General features: G+C 35.6%; 1 protein-coding gene across 4 annotated transcripts in view; it reads right to left on the bottom strand.

Moving 5' to 3' along the window:
* LOC138701841 (ATP-sensitive inward rectifier potassium channel 12-like) overlaps positions 1-14,986 on the bottom strand; it is a 262,287-nt gene that overhangs the window by 241,645 nt on the left and 5,656 nt on the right. The gene's annotated exons all lie outside the window — the stretch shown is intronic.

Raw genomic sequence — 14,986 nt, 5'->3', positions numbered from 1 at the left:
TTTGTAATTTTAACCTGCCCAGTCTCGGAGCGTTTTAACTTCAGATTAAACCATCTGCGCATGCGCCAGTAGTTCAGAATTCTCAGTTCCTGCTCTCTCTCTCTCTCTCTCTCTCTCTCTCTCTCTCTCTCTTGTACGGAGAAGGGACCTGAAGGCTTTCACTGCAACCTAAGGCTTATTGTGCAATTCCTGCTCTTAATCGAGAACCAATTTCACTCATTCCGAACGAATTCCAAAGCACGTTGGAACAGGAAACTGGGAGTTCAGAATTGGTTCTGAGTCAGTTCAAGTCTTATTGGAACGCACACTGAACTACTGCGCATGGGCAGGCAGCTCAGAATCGATTTTGAACCACGCTGGAATAAACTTCATGTGTTATCTTCATAACATCAGTTTCATACTTTTAATTAAATTGATCAGGACAGATAAGTTGGTTTTTAGTACGCTTTGGAGTTCCCTATACGTTTTTTCTTCTTTTTTTTCGTGGTAATCAAATTGTCACTAGCCGCATACAACGATCTACGCCAGGAGCATCTATCAATCTATCAATCGACCGCGATTTTCGCTTCGTTTAAAATTGTATGACTTAACAACCATGTATTGTGAGTACAATTAAATTCATAAACAGTGAACATTAACATACGGTGCATACCTATATTGCATATTGTCAGCTGTTTTGTCTCGTGATCCTCAAGCTTCCGCCGTGGAATAAAGGAATTGATCGTGAGAGTGGTGAGCATGGGAATGGTAATGAAATAAAATTATAGCTATTGTTACTGGTGTTGCAGTGAAATTCGCTGTTTTTCTTGGCCATCTGATTACCCTTCATTAAACTACAGATTATTCAGAGATGATGATTATGATAATGACGACGACGGTGATGATTATCAATTTATCACGGTATCATCACCATATCATCTCCAATTTCAAGCATACGGTCCTCTGTTCCATTCTTCCTCACTCTTGTTCATATTATATACACACCAAAATTAAACATGCCAAAGTAGCGAGACTTCCTGATTGTATGGGCAGTATGACGCAATATCACCGTTTAAGACAGCATGGAACAAAAAAATACCGCTTGAGGCAGAGAGCAACTATGATTACCGTATACGACTAAAGTGTAGCAGTTGTAAAACAAGAACGACATAGGTAATCAGTTGCAGGGGTAATTGCTTTACGCCTTATTCAATATGTTTCACAGGACCTGCTTATAAATTATTGAAGCTATTGCAGTTTTAATAAGACGAGGGGATCAGAAGCAAAGGGGTACAAGTGACGTTTCTAAGAACATGAGTTAAGTACATCGAGGGCAAGCTAAAGCATCTAAAATTTTAGTGGCAAAGAGATATATCTTTTAATCACATCACACACTAAAATTGAAATAAAAAAATTCACGAAATTTACGAAAGCTTAAGTACTTTCAACCACATTTTCTAAAAAATAGCTTAAGTGCACTTATACCCCTTTGCTTCTGACCCTCTCGAATCTAATATATACTGTGTGATACAGAAGTCAGTTGACAAATGGGAAACTTCACTAATTGTAAAACTGAAATATTCATTGTACAAAATAACTTAATGACGTGTTCCCACCAAGATATCCGTAATCTGAGTGATCTTTCTCATTTTTGTACCGCTAGAATTCTCCATCTTTTGTCTCCTTATCAGTTTTCCTGAATTAGTTTCTGTGGAATAAGTAAAATGAATACAGTACATAAATTGAAGTAGGCCATGGTAGGTAAACAACAATGTTACAGTTACTTTGTATTTTGTTCCGTTTATTGTTTGAAGCTATTGAGGTATTATTTTGAGTTGAGTAAGATTTGAAGAAGATAACATCACTGTTTGTTGTTTTCAGTTGTGATATTGATAAATTCATTGAAAGTTGAAGAGGTCATGTTGACTCCTGAGCAGCGAGTGGAGCTAGTCCTGCTCTGTGGGGACAATCACAGGACAAGCAAAGCTGCAGACGAGTTTCATCGTCGTCATCCTGACATTTCAAAACCATCATACCAAAATGTAGCCAAATTATTACATAAATTGAGGGGCTTAGTGGTAAAGGGGCTCATGCCACAAAAACTAAATTATTCCACTGAGATTCTCTCTCTTCAAGTGAAGAAGAGGCATTTATAAATGCTTACCATGTCCGGTAGATACATGCCACAAGATTTGAAGTTCATAAAAAAGGTTCTAGATGGCAAGATCTGCCGGATTATCGAAGAAACTAAAAATGAACAGGAATGTGGCATGAGTTTCTTTTTCCACTGGACCCCCTCAATTTAAAACAACTTTCAGTGTAGGTACTCGACAAGAAACGAATTGGTTATCCCAAATCTGCTCCTGATGGACAGCATTCAATAAACGTGATTGAGGAGATGACGGCCAGCCCTAAAAGGTCAGTGCGCTATGTGGCTCGAGAAAATGGTATCAGTAGAGAATCTGTTCCCAGAATATTGAAATTTGCACATTTTCACCCTACAAATTATAGCATTTACAAACAATGCAAGAAATAAATGGCAAACTATGAAATGTATAATCTTATGTATGTCATTTTGAAAAAAAAATCTTGAGTCAATAACCAACTAGATTTTATTTCATAAACGCCCGTTCCTCTGCCGGAAACTTTATTATTAGGTTAGGATATTTAGTTTGCTATATATCTATGTATGTATCCTGAAAACAACCCACCCGTGAGTGATCATTCTTCCAGTAGTCGAATCTAGGCACCTGACGACTTCACCCCAAAGTAAATAGGCTTTCTCCGAATACGTCGATTTCATTTGTCATTATACCAGTCGCTCTGTCATCGCTCTACCAGCATTTCATCATCTCTAAATAACTTATATACCTAACCGTACATCGACCCATTCATCCATCTGTCCATCTATCTATAATCTATGTCATTTATTTTCGTTTTCATACTACATTTAAACACAATAGAAATACGTTAAAATATGCGAGATTTCATTCTTTGTACAACCTATAATAAATTAAAGACTGAGTAGTAAATCTTATAATCTTAAGATTTCGTATAACACCTCGTTTAAACAAGCCACATAGCTACGACAGATTGCATCGTATGTAGTACTAGTAGTAGTAGTGATAGGTTTTATTTAACGACGCTTTCAACTGCGAAAAATATTTAGCGTCTAAATTCAACGTGGGCGATTAAAAGTCGTTAGATTTTGCCTGGGAACCTCTATTAACACATGGTTCTTTTACACGCCGTAAATACAGAGTGAGTCAGCCAGGGCTAGACCGGCGTCACCGAAAAGTCGTATGCATTGTAACTGCTGCGCTATCGCAGTGATCAGACCTCTTGCGTAAACTCGTTCACACAGTAAGGGTCCAGCGTACATTTAGAGTGCAGTGCAGTAGTCTGTCCATTATGAAATATGACCTTGAACAACGAATGTTCATTGAAGACAATTTTGTGAAATACGAATCTTAGAGAACAGTTGTAACAAACTTCCGTCCGTCATTCCCTGATTCGCCAGAGCCTTCTAAAACAATGATTTACAATTTAGTGTAGAAATTTCGTACAACTGGATCAGTATTGGATAAGAAACGAACATGTGTGAAGCGTGTTCTCACTGAGGAGATGTTAGATGAAATTGGCCACCGACAAGAGAGAAGTCTTATGACATCATCCCGCCGTGTAGCTCAGCAGGTAGGGGTGTCACAGTCTTCAGTGATAAGAGGTACGAAACAATTAAAATTAAAATCTTACAAAATTCGTTTAGTTCAGAGGTTAACGGAACTCGATTATTATCAAAGCAGACTTAGGATTTGTATGTGGTTCCAACAGTCAGTGTAAGATAGACTACTTGACCTCACCTTAATTCTTTATAGTGACGAAGCATGGTTCCACCTCAGTAGTTAAAAGTAATGTTTACGCGAATAACTCACATTCACTTGAGGAACTCAAAATATCCGGCACGAAATTCGAGCCATTTCGGAGAACGAACTGCGGCGAGTTGCTGGACATGTCTTCAGGAGATGTACAGCCTTCCAGATATCACAAGGACATCATTTCGAACATGAATTGTGAATTCATTAAGTACATCATTACGCAATACTAACCGTAAGAGCGCGGAAAGAATCCTCCGCATATGGTAGCGTCGTTACGTGTGAATCAGCCGCCGTCAGTGCGGTTAGGAGTCTAGCCCTGGCTGGTTCACCCTGTGCATGACTTGGGCCCCGAGGAAGTAATGCCAATGATTTTATCAGTATCAAATAATGTTATTAAAATTACAGTACACGCATTGTTCTTACAAATATATCTCCATGTATGTACAGTACGAGTACATATTAGACCTGTTAATAATAACTAGGGCTAGGATTTTGATGAAATTGCATCTTTTTTCTAGTAAGACAGAAACATAGCTGCTTTAGTATTTATATGTTATGTGATAAACTGAATGTTTTAAGACATATTTGTTAGGGCATTTTTTTTTGCATTTTTTGCCTGTTTCAACTCATAAAAGCATCTTTTGTTTTATTCGGTAATTTTTTAGGCATTTTCGTTTAATTTTGGCCATAAATCCCCATTATTAATGTAAAATAATGTTTATATCCTTCGATATTTTCTCTACATACTTTGTCCATTAATATCCATTATTTTGTATAATATTTTAATCGTTTTTTTACACAAATATTGCCATTTTAACGTAGTACACCCCCCACGTAATGGATCAGTCCAACCATCCCTTCAATATAGACTCCTTTACACCTGCTAGTTCCGGATAAGAATGGTCTTGTAGTGGACTACATGGAACTACATCAGATAAAATAATTAATTAAAGTGTACAACTTAAAAAAAATATGTAAGATTAAATAAACTTAAATGTTGGTACTAGAATTTAATTTAATTACTAGTCTAAATATTAAGTAGTTCAAAATCTCTTTTCCTACTAAGCCAATTATGTAAGATCAATTTTTAGGGAATTTTAAGGGCATTTTTGAAAGATTTTTAGGTCATAAATGCATTAGTTTTAGGACATTTTTTCATGATTTATAGGTCATCAAAATCCTAGCCCTAATAATAACTATATATTTTGAACAATTCATTACATCTAGAACATTGTTTCATTTAGCAAAAAAAAAAAAAATCACACTAAAATTGAAATAGACAACAAGATTCATTTTTCGCAAATAAAGTCGTGTCAGTAGCAGTCCTACGCAGTCATATATGCACAGAAAACTAAGAAAAGAGAAAAAGAAATAAAAACTCGCATTTCTAACTGTCTTCTTGTCACGTAGTAAATATTGTTATTTCCACCATGTGTACACCAGTCAGCGTTCTTATTTGCGGCTCGTGAGGTCAACATGGCGATAAACGAAGTGGCATTCTATAAATCATTACGAATGAGTATCATTTTCAAGGTTAGCGTACGTTATGTTTGTCACAGTTCCTGTCAAGTTACGTATACTGGATCGGCAATTGGACCCACGCCTAGACTAATTTAGTTCCTTGCCATAACCCAGTTCTTATGATGCAGTTCATTAATATCATCCTTTGATGAAATGTTCAAGCAAGGGACCACTCCCTAAAATAATTATGAAACTTCATGTATATTTTTGTCACTTTATGTGTCACGTTGGTGTCTATTCCATCTTCATATGAACATTAAATAAAACAACAAGGCATAGAGTGTCTTCAAATGTAATTTTAATTCCAACAGCCAGTCTGAGAAATATATTCCAAATACAATACAATATATATTACAGTGTATTCCCTATCCCATTATCTCCTGACCTAGTTGCCTCATAAGTGTTACTATATTGGTATCACTTGTGACGTTCAGACCTGTCTTCCGACAATTGACTAAACAAATCCAGTGTGTATAGTGCAATTTATAACCAATAATGAAAAAGTGATATTGTATATTCTGAAAACGTAATATGAAAAGAAAACTGAAGTGCCGATCTCACAGTAACCTAATATGTTGTTCGTTCGTTCCTTCGTTAATTAATTGATTCAGTCATTCATTTATTTAATCATTTATTTATTTATTTACTTACTTATTTATTTTTATTCATTTATTCATTGATTTATTTATTTATACACTTATTTATTTAGTTAGCTATTTATTTATCCATTAACTTATTTATTTATTTACTTACTTTTTATTTATATAAATATTGTGATAGGTACCGGTACTCAAAAAATCTTATATTATCATTTATATGAAGAGATGAGAATGATATAGCCTAAGCCACACAGACAAAATTTAACAGGAGATCGTGTTAAAGGTTTAGGGTCCAATGCTATTAGATGCGGTATCATAATTTCTTCAGCATTTACGTCATTTGTTGAGTAATTGTTATAATTGTAGCTTCTCCATGAACTCGCACAAAAAACAATTTCTGTTAAAAGTGTGGTTTCGGCTATTTCATTCTCGTCCCTTCATACACTTCAGTGTCTCTGGTATGCTATCGAAAAGTGGCTACTATTGCACACCGTCTGCCTGTTTATAATTTACTGAACGGGTTTACAAGTATGATTATTTTATCGTGGCCTATCCTGGCAGATTATGCAAGCATGTGAGCTTGGTATCAGTCATGCCAGTGTATTTCGTGCTTTGAAACATGAGAAGTACCATCCCTTGCAACCGATTCGTGTCCACTAACTTAATGAGGACGACCCTGATAGGCAGATGGAATTGTGTGAATTTGTTGTTAGGGAATGTGTAAACCACGAACGTTGGTTAAGAAAATGGCACTTTTCTGATGAAGCTGTTTTCCATGTGAACGGACATGTTAATCGACACAGCTGTCATTATTATTGCTGGAGAGAATCTCAAGTTATTGAAGAGACGCGTTTAAGATGCAGTTTCAGCTATGATTGGATGGAAAGGATTGTTAGAAATTCGAATCTTGGATGAGAATGTTAATGCTGATCGGTATTTTGATACTCTTAATGAAATTGTGATGCCAGTGATGCAAAGTGCTGAACAAGAAGATTGCTTATTCCAGCAGGACGGTGCGCCCCCACACTATGCTATTGCGTCGAGGGAAATTTTGAATCGTGATTTGTAAAACAGGTGAGTGGGAAGAAGAGAATCGACAGAATGACCAGCCCGTTCCCCTGATCTCATAGCCTGTAACTATTGGCTGTGGGGTTATTTGAAGGAGAAGGTTTATGCCCGGAAACGCAAAACATCGACATGCTGAAAATAGCAATTGAGGAAGAAATTCATGCTATTCCAATCACATGTATCATAAATCAATGAATGACTTTCCAAAGCGTTGCCAATTATGCTTGGATGTGAATGGTGAACAGTTTGAGGTAATAAAGTGTCTTGATTAGTATTGTTATAAGTCACGTGTTTAATTTGAAGAATTGCCTTTCCAACAGTAATGTCATATTTTCTGTAGGCCTAACAATAATACTGTCTTCACACTATGCAATCAAACATATAATCGTATTTCTGATACACTCTATATAATATTGGCTAAATTATAAATAAATAAATTGCTACTGTGAAACATATAATAAAATATGCACCATCTTCATGATATCATTAATGTTTAGTAATGTTCTGAACTGATTTGTTGATATAAGCCTAACAGGACGATGATTATGCCTATGAAGAAATTGAGAAAAAGGAGATAGCATCCAACCTCAATAGTAATGGGAGAGCGTGTTTTATATTATATATAATATATACATAATTATGTCAGGAAATTACACTACCTAAGTCGACTATTCTGACTCCAGTTCGACGTCTTCTCTTTTTTTCTCTGTTTTTCTTTTTCTCTCTATCTCACCAAACTCTCTGTCAAGATATGTGTCGTTATAAGAGGTTACTTAAAACATAACAATTCCGATACATTAAAAATCTCATTGCAGAAAAGGCCTATGAAGAATAATGGGTCGAATATTAAGATAAAAACAAACTTCTTCTGTCTTGTAATGTATCGTGATGTGGGACTGTAAGCAATATAAAACAATGACGGTACCTGTACCCAACTAATCGTCCCGTTAGTTTCCTGAATAACGTAGTAGTATTCGACTGCTATTTGTTATTAATTGTTCCGTTTGCCTTTCCATCATTCCACCATTAAATTTCAAATAATAAAGATTCAGAAAGGTCCGCCGACTTAGCTCTGTGGTAGCGTGTCTGCCTCCAGACTAACCGGGTTCGATTCCCGGTGGGGTCAGAAATTTTCTTGTAAAATTTCTACCTCGGGACTAGGAGAGATGGCGGTGCACAACTTCTAATCACTAAATTGTGCAGCAATATGTCTGGGCTAAATCACAAATCTCTCCGCAGTGCATATGAAGGAAAGGCATATGTCACTGTTGATAGTGATTCGTCCGTCGGATGGGGACGTTAAGCCTGGAGGCAGAAATTTCTTTAAAAATGGTACTGCTTTATGAAAGCGTGAAAGAAGTTCGTGTGATTTTGTGCTGTAAACCATTATTGTTTATTTTTTAGACGTACAATAAAAAATGGACCAATATTGCCAATATTGTTAAATTAAATTTCTTCCTTATGATACGAACAATCATCAGTCAAAATAATGGCACTTATACCCCTTACACCCTGTATATTAGAATGGAAAGTAGCAGTAGCAATCTATTTTAATCGAAATTTCAGTATTTTTCTGGAGTTACAGTATATTCCTGAAAAGTTAGCCATACCGTGTATCGAATATCGGACCTTTCAAATAAAAAACTCCACACCCTGCGAGTAGCCGTATTAATCAATAATACATAAAAATGCTTAGTTTTATTTCATTGTTTTTTATAATAATATTTCATAAACGCAAGGATTACAGTCTTCAAGTAGATTATATGGGTGATAGAATCATCGTCAACATTGAGAAATTAATAATGAAAGTCAGTATCCGGTTTCCGCGCTGGTCTATACAATTCTAGGGAAATGTTTTTCTCCGCGGCCACTTTCTTGAAGTTGTAGAGCAGAGAAGTTGTAGAATGCATAGGCCTACGTGGTCATTATATCCAATATTAAAATTGATATTTTCTTCTAACCTAGTACTTCTACACGTACTGTATGAGGAGGAAGGTTAAATTACAAGACGAAAGCGATACTGATAGAAAGGGATGTTGAAGTCGCGTGTAAGGAGGCGTCCGCGACCAATTTCAAGGCACTTACTTGGATTAACTTAGAACAACAGTGATAATTCCAAGCATGACCTCGGGATTTGCCGTGCTGAAATCAAGAATGTGACATAGTCACGCCAAGCACATTCTGCAGTATCTATTGAATGCCTTATAGTGACGTAACTTTGCTTGCATTTTAAAGTTCCAAGCCAAATTATATAAATTCATTAAACACCTAGACATTTACAAACGTCGCAGCCATCCTTAACTAATATAAAAACTGCTGTTCAGTGATGAATTGAGGGAGTGGCTCGGGGAGGATTGAGAAATCCTCCTCCGAAGTTCAAAATACCTCCCTCCTATATAAATTTCAGGCTTATCTCAATTGTTGCATTAAATTTTAAGCTATTTGTGACATGTTTAACATAAAAACTGAATTAAAAATCAATTAATCCTGTGTTTTCAATCCCACATAGATCATTCTAAACTTGAATACTTGTGACTTCTCCCACAGAAGAATCTCTCCACTACATAAACGGTGTCCTCCACGGAAGGATCTCTCCACTACATAAACGGCGTCTCCCACAGAAGGATCTTTCCACTACATAAACGGTGTCCCCCACAGAAGGATCTCTCCATTACATAAACGGAGTCTCCCACAGAAGGATCTCTCCACTACATAAACGGTGTCTCCTACAGAAGGATCTCTCCACTACAAAAACTGTGTCTCCCACAGAAGGATCTCTCCACTACATAAACGGAGTCTCCCACAGAAGAATCTCTCCACTGCATAAACGGTGTATTAATATAAACCATGTACAGATACGGAATTAAAATTTGGAGCGAGTCTTGATGGGAATTCACCTGTATGTAGGCAACAATTTCACACGACTGTCAACAAGTAGCATATATACAGGGACTCTTGTTTATTGCACATGCGCAGCGTTTTGCAAGCGAAACTTGCACAATAAGGGAGCTCCAAATGTTATTTCCGTATTTGTACATGCTAACTATTACTCGTATTTAACACAGTTTTTAACTTTAAATTTATTAGTGAAATGGTCCACTCATCGCAAAGCACGATTTATCCATCAGACGACTATGGGCATAATGACGATGATAATAATAATAATAGTAATAATAATAATAATAATTATTATTATTATTATTATTATTATTATTATTATTATTATTATTATTATTATTATAAATAGTAATAGCAATAAACTCTAAATATAAAGGTAAAGCATTGCTATGTAAAATATCCTATGGATTAATATCTCCCAAAAAACTCTTAAGTCCCCCCGCTGTTTAACTTTCATTCCACAGAGAAAGTACTCTAAAATCACCACTGAAAAACGTATAGCACAAAAGGACGCGAACACACGTACAGACATTCATACGCGCATATGCACACGCATACATACATACATATATACATACATAAAATTACATACATACATTGTTTTATTTTATTGGCTTATTTTACGACGCTGTATCAACATCTAGGTTATTTAGCGTCTGAATGATATGAAGGTGATCATGCGTGATAATGCCGGTGAAATGAGTCCGGGGTCCAGCACCGAAAGTTACCCATTTGCTCGTATTGGGTTGAGGAAAAACCCCGGAAAAAACCTCAACCAGGTAACTTGCCCCGACCGGGATTCGAACCCGGGCCACCTCGTTTCGCAGCCAGACGCGCTGACCGTTACTCCACAGGTGTGGATTACATACATAAATACATACACACACATACATACATACATACATACATACATACATACATACATACATACATACATACATACATACATACATACATACATACCTACATACATATTTTTTTAGTGGGTAGGAAATATACGTTAGTTTATGATAATGTTATTCCTGAAGAAGTTTTTAAATAGGTATTTTATAAAAAAAATACTAGGCCTACACTACATTAATGTTTTCTGAACACATGACATATATGAATAGATGACTGCAAGTAAATGCAAATTTTTCTGTCAGAAGTGTTGAAAACTACATTTTCGTCAAAAATCTTTGAATATATTTTACACATTCGCAATATCTTTTCTTTACATTATGAAATTATATTGTAAAAATGTAGTGGAGGATCACTCCTGGGTCAGAAGTTTAAAACTTCCGCATTATTCGTGAACAGTAAGGCCATGTGTATACTGTACAGGCGACAAATTGTTGAACGACATTTTTGTTGTTACGGTATGTTCAATAAGTTTGAATGAGCGTGTGTATACAGGCAACGACGCGACAAACTGTGTCTGAGCTGTTGAAAAAGTTGTGGAGGGTCTACAACAGTTGGACGACTTGTGTGTCTGACGACTAGGATGCGCCGAATGTAATCAGATGGGACCGTGTAGACAACAGTTCTGTCGACAGGCCTACGATCTCTAGTTATTTCTTTACAGTTTCTTTCTTTATTTCATAAATTATTTTCTTTGTGAGAGGGGAAGGGGAATTTTAGCAATGCCTAGGGGCAGCACTACTCATAAAACCCTAACATAATACAACATTTTATTCAACAACTCTTAATAAATAATGATTATATACTGTAACTCAATTCCAAAAAAAAATACACATAATGTTTGTATTATAATGTTCAATATTGAATTCTGAGTGCAATTTTCCAAATAACTCTGTAAGCTGTAAATTTCAAGAAATTGTTTACTTTATTTTTCGCGAATGATTACATTCGGTTTCGCAGACATTCATAAGCTGAGCATTTGTGTAGAATTTCGAAGTTGCATTCGTTATAGCGTACTTAAACATGAACAAATTAAAGTAGGTTTACAATATATTAATATAGTAATTTTTAGACAATTTAAAGGATTTCCTGAACTAACTTGCTTTGCTATTGTATCAAAATGTTCAATACTGAATGCACAGTGCAATTTTCTTAGTGAAATTCATGGAATAACTCTACAATCTGTAAAGATTCATTAAAGAAACTTAATTTTTCGCCATTGAATATATTTGTTTTTGCAATTAAGGCGAACTGTTTTATTCGAAAGTGAATAATAATTACCATCGGTAAAATATACTCTTAACACACACTTTGAACATTGTATACAAAGAATTTCTTGGAGATATCAGACAATCGCACATATCGATTTCCTTTTCATTAAAATGTACTGTTTTTTAAAGATTACTTCATAATAACTATTTCCATTAAAAGTCAATAAACTATATTGGTTGTCTAAAAATCAGCTTTTTTATACAAATCTTGCATTGTACTGGCAATTTTCAATGTACTGCAATCTGGAAGTAGGAAATACACTAAGTACGATGTTTTAAATTTGAATGCATTTTTGACGACATGTTGTCACGTGCTACGTGGTGGTGGTGGTGGTGGTGGTGGTGGTGGTGGTGGTGGTGGTGGTGGTAATTTGGTACTAAAAATATGAAGTAAATATCATATCGTCATCGCTCAGGCAGAAGTTACTAAGTCCAAAATTGACGAAGTCCATTGTTTTGGATATTTTAAGATATAATGCGTATCTACATGGCAAAAACTTCACATTTATACCGATAAAATTAATTAGGAGATGTCATCAGAAGAAAAAAATAGGTTAAATTACGGCAAAACAGATATTTAAAATTTGATTAAATTTTAAAATCGCTGTAACTCAAAACAACAATTTTGGATTTAGTGATTTCTGCCAGAACGACGACGATATAAGAATGTTCTGTAAAATTAAGTTGGTTGCTAGGAGCAACGAGTGGATAAAAGTTTAAGAACCTCACTAGTTGCTTTTAATAACACTAACTTCAATAACAAAAAAAAAAACCTTTATAATAAATGACGTTTAGTATCAACATAACAATGGACAATTTTATTGAAAGGTGTTGAAGAAAAAATGATTATATAGATATCATTACTGGTGTTTTAATATTTTCCCTTTGTAGAATTTTTATACTTCGAAATTTCACAAAAATATTCTATAAACCTTCCAGCTTGTGCTAAATATAAAACCAATGCATGTAAAATGCCACTTACGAGACAAAAATACGCTTTAGTCCTATGCAGTCCCATATTAGTTTTCAGTTTTCACAACTGTATTAGCTTTTACACTTCTCATACTGCCAAGGAACGCTACCCTGAGGGTAAATGAAGTATTCTGCAAAGTGATTTCTCACATCCCATGTCAAGGAAGCTCGTCGCACGTTGCATGGATTGATGGGTTCAAAAGGAACCGCGTATAAAATGTCTTTAAAATGTATTCCACCTTTTCAGGCACGTAATTATACAACAAGGAGTACGCCTTACAATCGACTCATAGAGGTAAGCTGGTGTTTAGTGGCCTCTACAAAATACACTACGTCCATGCTAAAATTTCAAAGGTGGCTTCTACCACACGACGAGCGCTGACATATTTCTTTTCCAATAATTGGTGTCCTTCCGAGCAATTGAGGGTCCAATTAGAGTCAAAAGTTCATAAAAACTGGAAATTCTCATTCTATAACGTAGTGGTATAAAACTTATCAGGTTAATTATTATAACGTTAAAAACTTGTATAAAACTTTTAAAGTGACAGTATTTCACCGTAATTGAATGCATTCAAAATTGACATTCACGTCGTCATTTTCAATTCCAGTCTGTAAGACCCAAAATAAATAGCAGCCTTTTCTACTACAATCATTATGACGCTGGCAACAAAACTGTGTCCGGTGAACACACACGCCAACGACGCGACATTTTTGTCTTTCACTGTTGCCGTGCAGTTGCCAGCGAGAGAGGTTGACGACAAAAATGTCGTTCAACAATTTGTCGCCTGTGTACACATAGCCTAAGCGGATGAATTACTGCAATTACAATATTTCATCTTCTCATAATGAAGCAAATAAATCAGAAATACTGGATGCATTATAAACAAATTGTAAAATTTTACCAGTTTCTACTCAATGATAATAATAACAGTGTTTCACTTAATACTACTGTATTATTTTTATTTCTTATGATTGCAATTACTTTTCATCATAGAATAATACTTGCCTAGTAATTTTCGTCCGTTTCTACTAGAAGCCTGTATTCACAAATCTTTAAAAGTTAAATGAGTACAACAAAAAGAAGACCAAACTGAGCTTCTACGGAAGCTTCCCAATGTAAGGTTCGCCCCCTCCCCTGCATCTCCTTCCGTCCTAATTATAGAGACCGGGGACGAAATGACGAAGACGACGGACGGCCCTTAATGTCACCCGCTGTAAATTTTTCGCACCGCGACTGATGATGACGTCAGAGTTTCGTCTAAAGCAGCACGTGGAGGTATTCTATTTCAACATTTGCTGGTAGAGGGCCATGCACCGAAAGCTTGGAGTACCGGTACGACTATAGCACGTGTGATAGATGTTAAACGTTGAAATATAAGTATACGTTTTCAGGGACAACTTGAATTCTAGCTCCAGACCGACTTTACCAAGGACAAGAAATTGTTCTTAAATGAATGAAAATATTTCCTGTCCGCTTTCTTTTTACAGATCGATATATCCAGTGAATATTCATTGTATTCTATTTTTGTTATAATCTCCTATTTCAAAACAACTCAATTCATTATCTCAGTAATGTGTTCAAACAGCACTTAGGATGAGAAAGAAGGAATTTCGTCCAAGTTGAGCACTTTGTTAATCATCATGAAGCCAAAATCACAAACCAGAAACATCTTTTCGGAGCTTAATTTATTGTCATTCAGTGTCCTATTGCAATTTTAATGATTGTTTCCTTCATACTATGAAGTATTAAAAGACAATATAAGTTCAGAATTTCAATTTTCCAAGCAAAGAAAGTTTAGAGAAACTGTTCACGCAATGCACTGCAATAACTTTTACACTACATTTTGAAACCAGAGCATCAATATAGGTGCCGGTACATTTCAAATACTACGGCCCGAAAGGC

Source organism: Periplaneta americana, chromosome 6 (assembly GCF_040183065.1).
Source record: "Periplaneta americana isolate PAMFEO1 chromosome 6, P.americana_PAMFEO1_priV1, whole genome shotgun sequence".
In the NCBI taxonomy this organism is placed as follows: Eukaryota; Metazoa; Arthropoda; class Insecta; order Blattodea; family Blattidae; genus Periplaneta; species Periplaneta americana.
This window is presented reverse-complemented; position numbering and strand designations above follow the sequence as displayed.